The sequence below is a fragment of the Nicotiana tabacum genome, chromosome 24, assembly GCF_000715075.1.
Source record: "Nicotiana tabacum cultivar K326 chromosome 24, ASM71507v2, whole genome shotgun sequence".
Classification (NCBI taxonomy): Eukaryota; Viridiplantae; Streptophyta; class Magnoliopsida; order Solanales; family Solanaceae; genus Nicotiana; species Nicotiana tabacum.
The window spans coordinates 8,290,951-8,306,354 of NC_134103.1; the positions used below are offsets into that span (position 1 = coordinate 8,290,951).

Sequence of the window (15,404 nt, forward strand, 5' to 3'; positions counted from 1 at the left end):
AAATTAATAAATAAAATACAAAGAATTTTTAAAGGATCATATTTGCTATTCGAATTATAAGTAATCATAAGAGATCATTTTCTCGTAAATTTTGTTTTGTTTTCAGTTGGAGATGATGACTTAATATATAAATAAAAATGGATAAGCCAAATATGCTCACCTACTTTCTTATGTATACAAAATGCCATCTCGTCATGTGGTACATTAAATAAAAATGTTAGACTTTGATGACGAAATTGGATCTTTGATTTGTATGCTTTCTAAACAATATAGTTACTTTAGGTTTTGTACGTCTATAAATGTTTGAATTTTTTCCTTTAATTAATACAAAGAGAATTAATTTATGTTTAATATAAGATGAGGAAGAAGTGAACGATGATGTATTCTTCTGGATGTGACACCACGAAATTACGATAACTAGTCCAAAAGAAGAGATATGTTTTTTAGTGATTCTACCTTGTCATAAACACGCATTATTCCCTCTTATCTTTGGTTTGTTTCTTATATAATCTTTCAACTAGTTTTTCTAGAACACCGCAGATTGATGTGGACCCAGTATTTGAAGATAACGGGGGAGATGAGTGAATTGCTCAAAAATATCCCCTCAAACTTTTGATCTTAAGTGTTCTAAACAAAATATATATTTGTTTTTAACAATATATATATATATATATATATATATATATATATATATATATATATATATATATATATATATAGTTTATCGACGTTAATGGATCCGATAACCCCTCTGCTCAATAGTCTCTGCTCAGGGAACTGGCCATCAATGTGGTCGTTTGTGATGCCCATTAATGTGCTAGTAGCATAAATTAATTTATATACTTTTATTGTGGGAGGTGGGAAAATTTAACAAGGATTCAAATAACTTTGTTCTCGCATGATTCCATTCACACATTGTACTTCAACTTTCAAAACTAATTAGTTGAAATAATTTAAATTAGATCTTAAATATATGTGTTGGGTGGGTGGGGTGGGGGATGTATAATGCAATGCTAATAACTAGCAGTCGAGCTAGATATATAGTTTTTTTTTGGTAAGAGGGGAAACCCGCAGCCGCTACAATCCCTGTCACAGCCTCTGCCCTTCAGGTGAACACTATGTGCGTACTGGGTAAACCTCCCCCTGTGTAATAGCCTGCAAACTACACAGGGGATGTAAACCGCACTAGGCAAGCCCTGTGCGACAGGCTCAACCCAGAAGGCATTGAGGGGGGAATCGATATCAGATCATCCGTATGGATGATCGCCCTCCAAACCAATTGGGCAACCCCGAAGGGTTTAGATATATAGTTTTGAAAAAAGTATATTTACAATCAAATCATTGAAAAACCAACTACAAATAAGTACAATAACCAAGTAAGCATAGATAAGTAATTTGAAGGAAAAGAGTTGATGAATAATCCTTTAACTAAATTTATCAAAGCATATTGTTTGTGCGTAAAGTGTATACTACAAGTTTAGAACTTAAATCCACGGAATAATTAATAAAAATGTAAATTCAAACTACACGAATTAGACTATTTGAGTCTTGGGAGGTTAGCCACCCTCGAACTGAATGCACTTCGATCGGTATCAAGATATATAAGAACAAGAGCTTAAAGAGAAAAATAATAATATATTGCTTGGTAATGCGTGTTACAATGTGCTAAATGAATTATAAGACCCCTTTATACAGTAGATAAGTCCTACTTTTTTGTAATATTCTATAAAAGGTAAAACAAATCTCTTAATTTACTGATTGCCGGTTCCTTATTGATACATGCCGAGATTTCTGCCGTAATATCCGACCGGTCACGGATATTTCGATCTTCTGTTGGCTACGCTAACAATGTTCCTTCTAGCACATTCGAAGCTAGACCGATTCCGTGATCACGATCTCGATATTCTCGAAGGCAGACGTTCTGGCCCCGGGCTCAGCTCTATAGGACTTGGGGTCGATCTTTAGTCCTTTATTGCCACGTTTCGGGTCTGACCTATCATGCCGTAGGTGAGCTCGATTTTGTTCGTATACAGATAGTCCCCTCGATTTTCGGAGAGTAGACGACGAGAAACGACATGAGCTTCCGATTCTTACTTCGATACCCTGTGACGGAAATGACAAAACAAACAAAACGTCCTAGTCAGTCAAGTCTTAATGGCATTAAATGCATATCAGCCGCCGGTCGGCCATTTCTGGATGTGAACCGCCACTGAAATACTATAAATACCTCTTCTCTTGTTCATTCCAACTTTACATTCAAATCTTTTACCCTCGTACCTTCGAAATTTCAATACTTTCTAGCAGTTATACTTTGGTTATTTGAGATCCTTTACAAGAACTCTTGTTCATTTCCATATCAAGCCAACAAGTGCACTCCATCATCTTCCTCTCTTCCTCTATTTTTAAGGAAATGGCAAAGACTTCAAAAACCATTCCCCAAAAGAGAACCCTTCTACTTTGTGGCAGCTTACTGAGGCTGAAAGAACTGTTTCGCGTACTGCTGTCGATGAACCAGTATCAGAACCCCCTTTGAAAATATTCGTCCCTAGAGGATGCTCGGTAACCACCAATTTTAAGGCTGAGAAACCTTCCTCCGTACAAGGCCGGTGTGAGGAGGTCTCAAGATATATATGCTCAATCACTGAAGAAGTCCTCTCTATGGTCAAAAAGGATTGCAATTAGGTTGACAAGCACGTGGTGGTTCCTGACCCCGATGAAGCCATCACCACCCATGTCGAGGGATATCAAAGTGTCTACACTTATCCCTTTACATTGGGCCCAATAGACCCGGTCATCATTTAATTCTGCAAGAGGTACGAGGTATGCCTCGGTCAGATTCATCCTTCGCTCTAGAGGATCGTGATCTTCCTACGGTTTTTCGTGAGCAGAATCGATGGTTGCTCGTTCACCGTCGACTATCTTCTACGCTTATATAGTCCCCGAATCTTCCGAGGGGCTGATAAAGTGCGTGCGCTGGGCCAGTAAGGCTCCATTCTTGAGTATTGATGAAGACCGGGATGGGGGCTGGCAAGGTCGCTTTATCCGAGTGAGGACTTCGGACTTGATCCCAGCTGAGCGCTTACCGTTCGCCGAGAAGTGGAACACATCTCGTAAGTATAACTTTGCTTTCGAAAGTCAATTTTATACTTTTTTTCCTTGTTTCTTATTGGTGCTTTGTGATGGTGCAGCTATCGCCCGGGTCTCGAATGCTGTTCTTCGACTCAAGAAGCAGGTCTAGGGCATCGTAACACAAATGCCCTACTCCGAGCGCTCATGGCGCAAGCTCTCGAAGGGCCGTTGGGATGCCCGTTCCCATGGTGAGACTCCTTTCCTGAATAGGTAATGTTTAGATGCCTCCTTTATCATTAAGTCCTTGCTCCCCTTACTTTTATTCGCAGGTTTATCCAAGGATGCCGAACTGAGGCCTCCAATCAGTAGCGAAGAAACGGGATGAAGAGAAGAAAAGAAACAGGCCTTCGGGTTCTCTGAGCTCGGAGAAGAAGAAAACAAGAAGAAGGCTGGTGCGCAAATCTAAAGAAAGTACCAGTGTCCGAGCACCATCCTTGGACTAACTCTATCGGCTGAGGGACGAGTCCGAAGAAAAAGAAGAAGAAGGAGCCTTCGATCTGATTGCTTGTATGTCGTCGCAACTCGAAGGGCAAGTGTCCTCTGAACCAGACATAGGCAAGACTGATCTGCTTCAAGTTAGGGAGGCCAACAAGGAGGCCGGGGCCGAGGCTTCCCGGGATGCAGGCAATGCCCCTAAGGAAGTACTCAGTATGATAGACATCACCGAGTCTCCTTTGTTCACTGAGTCCATGTATAACTAGGCTCAGACGGTGAAAGAGCATCCCAACAAGGAGGCGCATGGAGCAGACGACTGATGGTAGGCTATAATCCCGTATTTTAGTCGCTTATTGCACTCTAATTTACTGCACCTTAATTTAGTTGGAGCTTTAATCTCTAGTGTTTTGCACTAATTATATATTTTATGCCTTGTAGGAGTGATTCCAATCTATGTAGATATTGTGAAAAGAATTCATGCTATTTTGGAGTTTTGAAGTCTTAGTAAAAACCCAAGGATGAAGTTGGGATCGTGTTTAGGGATCAATGGATGATAGTGCACTTTAAGAACGAAACGAAGAATCGAGCAGGCATACTGCACATTGTCCAGTAAAATGCACATAACCTTCAGCTTAGATATGTGTTTGGGCTTCACAATATATCGTTGGAAAGCTATTTAAATGGGCTACAACTTTCATGTTTTACACTTTCCCAAATTTTCAACTGACACCACCCAAGTGCGCGATCGTGCTTTGGGCGCGCACTAGGGGAAGAACAGTCCTATTTTGCTAAGAAAAGGGTAGTTTCGTCCGTTTTTATTTTGGGGGCGTATTAAATACCCCAAAACACCATTTTAGAACAACCTTTGACATACCAAGACCTAAGAAAGCTAAGGAGAATAGGGAAAAGCTAGAGCACAAGGATTTCATCCTTCCTTCCTCACTCAAGATCCAGGTTTGGATTGTATTTATGTTTTCCTATACTTTTGTTTCACTTGTGAAGAACTTCTCCATGTCTATGGAGTAGAACCTTTTGGATTTTGATGGATTTGGTGTATTGATGGTTGTTTATGGATTATAACTCTAGTTTTATGTATTTGAATCGTTTTTGGAAGATTTAATTGTGCATCTATGTTCAATTGTTCTTGTAATTGAGAGAGGCATAACTTGTGATTGCATTATATTGTTGGTTAAGTTCATAGATTCTTCTAAGTAATCGAAATAGGCTAGTTGAATCCTTGATTAAACCTAGTTAGGAGGATAGTCGAAAGAGGTTCTCCTAAAGACCAATCCATTATGAATTCTTGCATATATTCACCGAGCTTATATTGGTTCATATTGTGAGGTTGAGATTTAATCGAGAGATGAGTTTCTACTAAACATTTGTGCTGATAATTAAGTGAATTCGAGAGACTCACTTGAACATTAAAAGTAAATTATCTAGAGTTAGACCCCGAACAATTATCTTGCACCTATCCTATCAACCTATATTTTCTCCCATTGATAACTTCCTTGCTTACCTTTGTTGCGATTGTCATTAGTCAATAACTTTAGATTCTTAGTTATTTGTAGTTAGAATTCATATATATCTCAACTGTTGATCCTCCTGGATAGCAATCTAACTACAAACTACGATAATACTATTTAAATCAAATCATTGTGGACACAATAATTATACTATACTATCTTTGACTAGCGATCATAATTTAAGTGTGTGTTTTGCGACTGTCAAATTTTGGCACTGTTGTCGGGGATTGGCAATAATAGTGTTGGAAATAGTTTGTAGTGCTAATTCAAGATTTGTTTTTTACTTTTATTTTTGTTCTTCACGGGTTTCTCATTCGTGCGCAGGCAACAGGTTAAGTCCACGGTGTATGATACAATCTTCTTGTAGAGAAGTAATACCCTACAAACCAGAATTTGAAAAACACATGCGGCAACTGAGGAAAGATAAAGAGTTTACCGTAAGGTTCTTGGGACAACCTTTAACCTAAGAACACATGGCTAATAACGATGAAAATGAGGTAGAGGCAGCTGCAAGGATAGCTGTTGAGGCAGCCCATAGAGTTGTTGAGGAAACTGTCGAAGACAATAGGGGTCGAAGATTCAATCTAAATCGACCCTTGATTGAAGACCAGTTCGAGAATGCGCTACCATGGCCTGGTAGAGCATTGGGTGACTATGCCAGACTAGTCTACAATCAAGGATTGTCAAGTGTTAGACCACCTCCAATTGCAGCTAATAATTTCGAGTTGAAGCAAGGTTGTTTTCAAACCATTCAAAGCAACTGCGTTTTCATAGGGAAAATGAACGAAGATCCAAACACGCATCTGATGAACTTCGAGGAGATTATGAACATTTTTCAATATAATGAGGTGTCACAAGATGCAGTGTATTTAAGGGCATTCCCTTTTTCACTTAAAGATGATGCGAAGTAGTGGCTTCGAAGCTTGCCAAATGGATCAATTAGAACATGGAAGGAAATGACCAGAAAATTTCTTGATAGATATTTCTCCTCACCCAAGACGGGCAAGTTTAGAAAATAAATCCATAACTTCTACCAGAAAGAGAATGAAACTATTTTTGAAGTATGGGAGAAGTTTAAGGAGATAGTTAGAAGGTGTCAACATAGAGGAATTGAACTTTGGATGCAACTCCAGGATTTTTGGGATGGATTGACACTGGTCTCGCGTAGAACTTTGAGCAATGCAGTTGGAGGCCCTTTTATGAAGAAGACTCCAGAGGAGATAGTTACAATTTTTGATGACTTATTTGAAGATGCTAATCAGTGGTCCTCTGAGAGTATGGAAAGAAGAAAATCAACTGGTGTTTACTAAGTTGATGCTACTACATCTGCGCAAGTACAACTTGATGTTATGGCTAAAGAAATACGGAAGCTAACTGTAGATTCGATGCAAAATGTACACCTTGCAACTTGTGATATATATGGAAGAGGACACCCAACCCATGAGTGTCAAGCCTTAACTGAGGAAGTGAATGTTGTAGGAAACTATAATGCAATGGGTTAGAGGCACCCCGACATTTCATGGAGTTCACCTGAGGGTACTATAAATGCATGGCAACAAAACAACCCTAGATTCCAAGAACAAGGAGCTACAAGTTTTCAAAATCAGCAGAGGCAGCATTATCACTCTCCACAGTCGAATCAATCTATCATGGAAGATCTTATGAAAACCTTCATTATCAAGACAGATGAGAGGCTTGATGACCATGATGCACCTATCAAAGAATTGAGTACATCTTTTCTAAGATTAAAAAAACAGGTTGGGCACTTAGCTACTCCAATGTCGGAGAGAGCCTCAGGAATACTTCTCGTTGATACTGAGAGAAATCCAAAAAAAATAGTGATGGCTGTAACTCTGAGAAGTAGGCAAGTGTTGAAAGATCCCACTCCGATCCAAAATGAGGTAAACTTTGAAAAAGAAAGTGAGAAGCAGTTGAAGGGTGATGTTGATAAAAAGAATAAAGGCCCGATGAAAACTGAGAAAAAGAAGGAAGATAAATCAAGAAGGGCGGAACATGATGAAAGCAAGCATATGTCTACGTTGCCTTTTCCCCAAAAGTTGAGTCGAGAAAAGCTGGACAAGCAGTTTAAGAGATTTCTAGATGTGCTGAAATAGGTTCATGTAAACCTACCATTCACAGAAGTGCTCTTACAAATGCCGGCTTATACCAAGTTCTTGAAGGATATTCTCACAAAGAAGAGGAAAATAGAAGAGACCGTTAGTGGTCAAGCTCACAGAGCATTACAGTGCAATATTGCAAAATAAACTCCCACAAAAATATGGAGATCGAGGGAGTTTTACCATGCCTCGCTCTTTAGGCACTACTAATTTTGATAAGTCTCTATGTGATTATGGTGCCTAAATTAATTTAATGCCTCTATCTATTTATAGAAAACTAGTGAAGGAGATTGGAGAGATAAGGTCTGCACAAATATCATTGCAGCTGGCAGGCCAAACAACTCTAATACCCGAGGGAATAGTTGAAGATGTCTTAGTTCGGGTAGATAAGTTTGTATTTCTTGTGGATTTCATAGTGGTTAATATGGAAGAGAACAAGGAGGTCCCCCTCATCCTAGAAAGACCATTCCTAGCAATGGGTAGAGAAATATTAGATATACATGAGATAAAACTCATGCTTAGAGTGGGCGAGGAGACTGTGATTTTTGAGATGGATGTAGAAACGGGGGTAAAAGGGAGAAGCTAGCTGCTAGTGTTGTGTGGAAAGTGAAGGGCGAGAAAGAGAAGACTGCGGCGAGCAAAAAAGATAAGTGTGTGGTGTATCCAAGGAAGGCCGAGAAGAAGCTGTCTGCATGGATGTGTGCATTAGTTCGGACGCGAGGGATGGGGCCCAACTTCGATTCAAAACCCGACTAGATGTTTAGGAAAGTTATCCTTACCTCTTTCTTTTTATTTGTGTGTCATAAGGACATGACACAATTTAAAGTGTGGGGTAGGGATGTATATATGTATAGAATGTATAAATGTTTATGTAATTCATTTGATTGAAAATTTTAATTTTTTTATTTTTCCCAACGATGGATGTCATTCGATATATATAACTTTCCTTAGATAGTATAATAATTCCCCTTTGGTTTTCTTTGTGCCGCGGTTTTTTTCCAAGGGTTTTGTTTGAAACGGGTGTAGTTAGTTTTTTTTTTGGAGTAGGAGATCTTGTGCTGTGATTTTAAAATAAAAGCAATATCTTTTGACTTCATTATGCCTTGAGAATAATAAGTTCTTTAGTTGTGACGCTTGGACTTAGTTTTTGACTCTTGTATAAGCACCTTAAATTGTACGATCTTAACTTTGCTTAACTACTTTTATTAGAGTGTCTTGATGAGTTCGATCGTGAGTGAGTTATGTGACGTGTGTGTGTGAGGTTTCGTGTATTCTGTGTATTGCATTTGATGTCTAGAACTTTTCCCGTGTGTCCGCAAAGCAAAATAGTAGTTTGTTCTGTCTTGGAAGTGATATATGCGTTTCTTTGTTGAGCCAGCTATATAGTTGTCACGACCCAAAATCCTAACTTGTCGTGTTGGCGCCTATCTCGATACTAGGCAAGACAACAACCTCAATAAACCACAATTTCTTCTAAATACAGAAAACATCATAATTAAGTTTAATAGAAATTCTCACAAATATTAGGTAAAACATATTCCCAAAACCTGGTGTCACTAAGTACATGAGCATCTATACATTACAAGTCTGGAAAACATTGTCTATAATAGTCTAAGACCAAATATAGTAAACAATGATATAGGGAAGGAGAGACAAGGTCTGCGAAATATGGCAGCTAACTCAAAATCTCCGAAAAATCAACTGTGCCGAAGAATCAACACCCACTGTATCCGGGATCACCTGGATCTGCACACGAAGTGCAGGGTGTAGTATGAGTACAACCAAATCAGTAAGTAACAATAATAAATAAAGAACTGAAAGTAGTGACGAACGTCTCAGCTAAGTCCAAATACAGTACTTTCCAATATAAAAGATTAGGCATGCTCGCAAGTTCAACAATTAAGATTTCACTGAAATTTCAACAATATAAGATTTCACTGAAATTTCAACAATATAAGATTTCACAGCTGAAATACAGCAAATAATGAAATCAATGCATCCTCTCAGAATAACAGTCACTCAGTCATCCCATTCACTCCAACCTCACTCACTCTTTCCTCACATTCACTCATTCCTCACAGTCACTCATTCCTCACAGTCACTCATCACTCGACACTCTCACTCGGTACTCGCACTCAGTAGGTACATGCGATCACTGGGGGTGTGTACAGACCCCAGAGGGGCTCCTTCAGCCCAAGCGCTATATCAAGCCAATCATGGCATAAATCAATAAACATGCTGCAGCGTGCAGCCCGATCCATAAATATCCTCACAATTAAGTGCTCAGCCTCACTCAGTCATCAACCTCTCCAGTCTCTCGGGCTATCAGAAATCATGATAAGCAGCCCAAAAATAGTGATATGATGCATCAATAATAAATAAGAGAGACTGAGGTATGATATAAAATGAATAAACATGACTGAGTGAAAAATTATAATTTGAACATATTATTCAACCATAAAAATGACCCCAGTGGGTACCAATAATAACAGCATATGTCTAAACATGATTTTTAATACGAGTCTAAGCTCAATTTTCCCTATCACGTGGAGAATGTACGGATATCAACAGATAATTCAACTACATAGTTCCATGGAATTTGACCAAGTCACAATTCCTACGGTGCACGCCCACACGCCCGTCACCTAGCATGTGTGTCACCTCAAAACCACTCACATAACACATAATCTGGGGTTTTATACCCTTAGGACCAAATTTAGAACTATTACTTACCTCAAACCGTGAAATTCTTATTCCGCTAATCCCTTGCATCATGAATTGGCGTCCAAACGCCTCAAATCTAGCCATAAATAATTCGTTTCACTCAATAAAATTTATTGGAATTAATTCTGTAAGAAAATATAATTTTTCCAACAAAATTCGAAATTTAGCTCAAAAGTTGCTCGTGGGGCTCACGTCTCGGAACCCGGCAAAAGTTACAAAATCCAAAAGCCTATTCAACCACGAGTCTAACCATAATAATTTTACCAAAATCCGACATCAACTCGATCTCCAAATCATCCAATCTTATTTCCAAATCCCTAGGCCCAAATCCCGATTTACACCTCAAAAACACGTAATCTAGTCGGATTATTCGATGATAATTCAATATTATGGTGTGAAAATGATCACAAGTGACTTACCTCAAGATTTCCCGGGATTTCCCGCTCAAAAATCGCCTCACCCGCTTTTAAAAATGTCAAAAATGATAAAATTTCTCGGACCCTTCTGTTTTGTACACTGCCCAGTGCTTTCGCATCTGTGGCCATATTTCTCGCACCAGCGGTCCCGCTTCTGCGGTGAAACACCGCATCTGTGAAAATCACTTAGCCCAGTTGCCTCCGCTTCTGCGAGCCTTGGACCACATCTGCGCCTTCGCAGGTGCGGAAAATTCCATCGCACCTGCGCGCTACCCGCACCTGCGCCCGTCCTCCGCTTCTGCGCAAGCGCTTCTGCACAACATGACCCGCATCTATGGCATCGCACCTGCGGCCAATTTCTCGCAGGTGCGATCACACCATAAGACAGAAATTTCCCAAATTTTTTCTAAATCCGAATTTGATCCGTTAACCATCCGAAACTCACCCGAGACCCTCGGGACCTTAACCAAATACACCAACATATCCTAAAATATCATAAAAACTTAGTTGAACCCTCAAATCATCTCAAACAACGCTAAAACCATGAATTACACCCCAATTCAAGCCTAATAAAATTTGAAATTTCCATTTTCTACAAATGACTCCGGAACCTATCAAATCACGTCTGATTGACCTCAAATTTTGCACACAAATCATAAATAACATAACAGACCTATTCAAATTTTCAGAATCGGATTCCAACCCCGATTTCAAAAAGTCAACCCCCCGGTCAAACTTCCTAAAAATTTGACTTTCGTCATTTCAAGCCTAATTCCACTACGGACCTCTAAATAATTTTTCGGACACGCTCCTAAGTCCAAAATCATCATACGAAGCTATTGGAATCATCGGAATTAAATTCCGAGGCCGTTTACATATAAGTCCACATCCGGTTAACTTTTCTAACTTAAATTTTCAATTAAGAGACTAAGTGTCTTATTTCACTACAAAATCCTTCCGGACCCAAACCAACTAACTCAGTAAGTCATAAAATGACTGTAAAGCATAAATTGAGCAATAAATAGGGGAACAGGGTTATAATACTCAAAACGGCCGGCCCAGTCGTTACAATAGTTTACCCACCAAATTATTATGTATCGTAGTTAACCCCGTTGAGCCTGTAATCATGTTTCTTTGGCAACCATATTACAAGCCTTATCCTTTTGTTTGAATTAACCATCTATTTGAACCATTTACCTCTCGTGAGCACTTGAAATTGGTATAAACGTTTTAAAAGTTGAAGTGTGGGGTGTTGGTTTGGATTTTGAGTGGAACTATTGAAATAAGGAGAAATGTGCATTGTTGTGAAAAAGTATGAGACACTTGAATCAAAAAATAAAATGTAGAAAAAAATAGTTTATGTATTTATGCTTAAAGAAGTTGGGAGTTGACATATACGGATGTGAAAATGGAGTTATGGTTTGACATAAGTGTGGGGTTTAAAGGTCTAAGTATATGTATTGAAAGTGCTTAGGGAGGTGTAGTTACTCTTATATCTAAATGTATTCTACCCGTCCCACAACCTACATTACAACCAATTAAAGTATTACTTGATCCTTGACTGAATAAACTCGATTAGTAGAGTAGTACACTACGGCCACGCCTATGGTGTATCTTTTGGGGCATATGAATGTTGTTTCTGAGAGAGTGAATTCTTTCTATCTTGAGTACCTAATTATTCTTAACTTTTATTTTGTGTGGAACTACTCTCTATTGTTGGGTGAGGGTACTTGATTCATGAAGGAAAGGTATTGTCATTGACCTCTGTGTTAGAGTAAGTGAGCAAGTTGTGAAAAATGCATGGTGTTGTTGAGTCAAATCTTGAGGCTAGGATGTTACACTATCGTGCTTAGTGTATTTTAAATATTCTTGGTATGATGAGTTATGAGAGTTGTTTAAAAAGGTCAAAGTCTATGTGAAGTGTAGTTTGATTGCTCGAGGACGAGCAATGGTTTAAATATGGGGGTGTTTATGGTAGGCTATAATCCTGTATTTTAGTCACTTATTGCACTATAATTTACTGCTCTTTAATTGAGTTGGAGCTTTAATCGCTAGTGTTTTGCACTAATTGTGTATTTTATACCTTGTAGGAGTGATTACGATCTATGTAGATGTTGTGGAATGAATTTATGCTATTTTGGAGTTTTGAAGTCTGGGTAAAACCCCAAGGATTAAGTTGGGATCGTGTTCGGGGATCAATGGATAATAGTGCACTTTAAGAACGAAACGAAGAATCGAGCAGGCATAATGCGCATTGTCCAGTAAAATATACATAACCTTTAGCTCAGAAATCCATTTGGGCTCCACAATATATTGTTAGAAAGCTATTTAAACGCACTACAACTTTTGTGTTTTACACTTTCCCAACTGATACCACCCAGATGAGCGATCGTGCATTGGGCTCGCACTTAGGGCAGACCGGTGTGCAAAATGAGCGACCAAGTGCACGAGCAAGTCCCCAGGTGTGCGACCGCGTATGCCCTGTCTGGGAAGAGTCCTATTTTGCTACGAAAAGGGTAGTTTCATCTATTTTTGTTTTGGGGGCGGATTAAATACCCCAAAATACCATTTTATAACCCCTTTTGACAAACCAAGACCTAAGAAAGCTAAGGAGAAGAGGGAGAAGCTAGAGCACAAGGATTTCATCCTTCTTTACTCACTCAAGATCCGGGTTTGGATTGTATTTATGTTTTCTTATACTTTTGTTTAATTTGTGAAGAACTACTTCAAGTCTATGGAGTAGAACCTTTTGGGTTTTGATGTATTTGGTGTATTGATGGTTGTTTGTTAACTCTAGTTTTATGTATTTGAATCGTTTTTGGAAGATTTAATTGTGCATCTATGTTCACTTGTTCTTGTAATCGAGAGAGGCATAACTTGTGATATATTTACACTATATTGTTGGTTGAGTTCATAGATTCTTCTAAGTAATCGAAAGATGCTAGTTGAATCCTTGATTAAACCTAGTTAGGAGGATAATCGAAAGAGGTTCTCCTAAAGACCAATCTATTACGAATTTTTGTATATCTTCACCGAGCTTAAATTGGTTTATATTCTGAGGTTGAGACTTAATCGAGAGAGGAGTTTCTACTAAACATTTATGCTGATAATTAAGTGAATTCGAGAGACTCACTTGAATATTAGAAGTGAATTATCTAGAGTTAGATCTCAAACAATTATTTTGCACCTATATATCAACCCATATTTTCTCCCATTGATAACTTTCTTGCTTACCTTTGTTGCAATTGTCATTAGTCAATAGATTTAGATTCTTAGTTATTTGTAGTTAGAATTCATATATATCTCAACTGTTGATCCTCTTGGATATCAATCTAGCTATAAACTACGATAATACTGTTTAAATCCAATCCCTATGGACACGATAATTATAATATACTATCTTTTACTTGAGGCCGAGGTCTGAGGGCTCACTAAGAAGAGAGAAACTTACAAACTTCTCAGCGAGTAGCTTGAATGGGAGGCTAAGAGCCTCCTAGCTGAACTGGATGTGGTTCGGAAGGAGCATACCGACCTGGTCGAGCATTTAAAAATAGTTAAGGTTAGTGACGGGGAGCTAAACTCGGTGACTAACGGTCAGAATCCGCATTTCCAACAGAAAATCAATCGGATCGACCAACTTCGAGATGATATGGATGTTATCAAGGCCGAGACCGACGAACGGAGAGGAATGATGGACTACCTAGCCTTAGATAAGGAACCTGCTTGGGCTCAACTAACTTTAACTGAGGCCCTACTTTGAGCGACAAAGGAAAAGGTCGAGGTGCAGGCCAAAAAGGTTGAGAAGCTCCAGTCTCAGCTAAGTTCGGCTGTCTCTGATCGAGAAACTCTTGCCAAGGAGCTTGAAACGGCCAAGTCGGTGGTTATAGTGGTTAAATCCGATGCCGACGAGATGGTGGCCCAATATAAGGCTGATGCCGAGGCGACCCAGGATCGAACGAAGGATATCGTCAAGCACGTGAAGCAGCAACCTCGAAAGGAGGCCCTCGAGGAAATTCACGCTCGAGGTTTTGACTTGTCGGCTGTAATTAAGAGTGATAAGGGGCTCGAAGACAAGGCCAAGAAGTTGTCTTATCCCGAGGATGAAGAAGAGTCCGAGGGTTCGAGCGGATCCTAGGGTGGAGGAGACTCCGAAGACCCTGGCGACGAGGCGGGCATCGGTGAAGACCAGGTCGTTTAAGTACCTTGTACATTTCCCTTTGTTTTTTGTGTTTTTGTATTTTTGTGATTTTTGTCAAGGCCGTTTGGCCTTTGTAAAGACTATATGTATATATAATACAAGGCATTTTTCCCTTCGACATATTCTGAGTTTTGTTTTCCTTTACTTTATTCTTTATGTTTGCAAAGATCGAAATACCTTAGCATGAACTAGTTAGGTCATGTACGGAGGTTCGAACAGGCCTTGCCTTTAACATTATTTTATTTAAGGCATCGTGGGGGTTCGGTATGACCGGAAACTTTTCCCTAAAGTACTTATAAGATTTTAGATTATAGTTGCCGAGGGTAGCCTTTAGCACCGATTTTGAAATTATTCAAGGCCTTGTTTTTTGTTACGGGTCACGGATGTCTCCGAGCCATTTTAATATGGACGTAGCCTTTTTAGTTTAGGTGTTTCCTAGTGGGCTTGTCAGTTTGAGTTATCCGAGCTTGCCTAAGATAATAATCCCCGAATGGGGGTGGCCGTAGCTTTTAAGGTTCGGGCACTGTCTAATAGGTCTTTTGCCCCCGGGCTCTAATAGCCTGGGCCGTCCGAGTTTGTCTTTGAATGGCAGTCCTCAAGTGGAAGTGATCGTTTGAACCTGATTAAAGGAAGCCATTGGGATCGATGCCTTTAGGGGATCAGATGTAGAAAATTCCATAAGAGAAAAAAGGAAAAAAAAACTTTTAAGGGGCGAGATATTTATCCGCAAGGTAGAGACTTCTTTTTATTCTTGTGCGCAATAGTTACACATGTATACAAGCTTTGTGTCAGGTCTGGAGCAGTCTATATGGGTACGATTCATTTGACTGTTTGGCCCTTACAGTAAGTCCTATCGATC

The 15,404-nt window shown here is 39.3% G+C and overlaps 2 pseudogenes; both read right to left on the reverse strand.

The window, feature by feature from the left end:
• Nucleotides 1–15,404, reverse strand: part of LOC142178006 (uncharacterized) — a 64,511-nt pseudogene that overhangs the window by 9,541 nt on the left and 39,566 nt on the right.
• On the reverse strand, nt 6,095–6,193 carry LOC142178713 (small nucleolar RNA R71; annotated as a pseudogene).